General features: G+C 39.0%; 1 pseudogene; it reads left to right on the top strand.

Annotated features, from left to right (window-relative positions):
• Positions 1-700: 700 nt before the first annotated feature.
• Positions 701-1,075, top strand: LOC102814160 (annotated as a pseudogene).
• Positions 1,076-1,785: the final 710 nt, after the last annotated feature.

The raw sequence follows: 1,785 nt of genomic DNA on the forward strand, positions 1-1,785 counted from the left end.
CACCCTCAGAAACCCTGTACAGGGTCCCTATGGGTCGGAACCGACTCGACAGCACTTAACAACAACAACATAGGGTTTCTAAGAAGCAGTTGGTGGATTTGAACTGTTGGCCTTATAGTTAGCAGTGTATGTTACAACTTTGTTTGATTGTTAGTCGCATAGAGTAAATTGATTCATAACACCCACGAGAACAGAGTCAAACTGGTCAAACAAAGAGGAATTGATCCATCAGTGTTCCAGGGCTAGACCTTTCAGAAGTAGGTTGCCAGGCCTGTCTATTGTGCCACTTCTGTATTACAACTGCCAACCAAGTATTTAATAGTTTCTACTACTTAGAGATTGAAACTAGAGCTAAACAAATTCCTTTTACTTGACCTCGCCAATACAAAAATACATTTATGGCTATTGGGATCCAAATGATAAGTGTCTAAGCTGCCTAGTACTGATATACTGAAATACCATAAGTGGATGGCTTTAACAAATTAATTTTCTCATTTAAAAACCCACTGTCAGGGTTTTCAGGCGTCAGAGGCGTAAGAAGTGCTTCCAAGAGAGCCGAAGAGGTCACAAATCATGTGACGGCCACTTGCAGAGGAACTTGCCTCTGAGGTTGCCCCTGAAGTGACAGCGAGAACCCGGGCATTCCCGGGAGCAAAACCCTCAGTGTGGAGATTGAACCTGCGGGAGGAAGGGGTTCATCATGGCGGATGACCTAAAGAGATTCCTGTATAAAAAATAACCAAGCGTTGAAGGACTCCACGCTATTGCCGTGTCTGATAGAGATGGAGTGCCTGTTATTAAAGTGGACAATGATAATGCTCCAGAGCATGCTTTGAGACCTGGCTTCCTAGCTACTTTTGCCCTTGCAACAGACCAAGGCAGCAAACTTGGACTCTCAAAAAACAAAAGTATTATCTGTTATTATAACACTTACGAGGTGGTTCAATGTAATCGGTTACCTTTGGTGGTAAGTTTCATAGCTAGCAGAGGTGCCAATATAGGACTAATTGTCAGCCTAGAAAAGGAACTTGCTCCATTATTTGAAGAATTGAGACAAGTTGTGGAAGTTTCTTAATCTGAAGTTCCTTAACCAAGAGGTCTCGAGGTGGACCTTCATTATACCAGAAAAAAAAAATGTCAATTCAGCAATCTCTAGACTGTAATAATACTTGTATCTGCATACTTAAGAAAAGGCCCTCTTTTCTACTGCATACTAAAGAAAGAGCCTATAGATATAATATCTGGACAGATTGATTGTTACATTTCCTTTTTTAGAGTCTTTTCTTATTTAGTGAGATGTGGGACTACCACAAAAAGGTTCCATCTATCACAGTTCCCATGGAGTTTAGTTCCGTCACCAAGTATGGATGAGATTCTCTTCAGTGGACCAGAATCAAAATGGTGTAATGATCCACTGGTACCATTAAGTGATTCCTATTGTAAACTTTGTCCAGGTCTACAGAATTAAGCAGACCCTTTTTATTGTGAATAATAATGAAGACATATTTTTCTTCATATTATGTTTTATCTATTTGCATTGGATGTGAGGAAAATAATATGGCTTAGCAAAAGTAATAAAATCAGTACAATCACTAACTTTGCCATGTATATATTATTTTACAGTATCTATGATTATTGCTAATTGATTTGATTCTTCTCAGAGGGTGCTGCTCCTTACCTAATATTCAGATTATAACTAAGAACTCCCCCTTCCCCACACTCTGCTATCTATAACCAATCAGTGTTACAATGTTTGTGTGTTCTTTATAAAATTTAGATGTAATT

The sequence above is a fragment of the Chrysochloris asiatica genome, unplaced genomic scaffold (assembly GCF_000296735.1).
Source record: "Chrysochloris asiatica unplaced genomic scaffold, ChrAsi1.0 scaffold00274, whole genome shotgun sequence".
In the NCBI taxonomy this organism is placed as follows: domain Eukaryota; kingdom Metazoa; phylum Chordata; class Mammalia; order Afrosoricida; family Chrysochloridae; genus Chrysochloris; species Chrysochloris asiatica.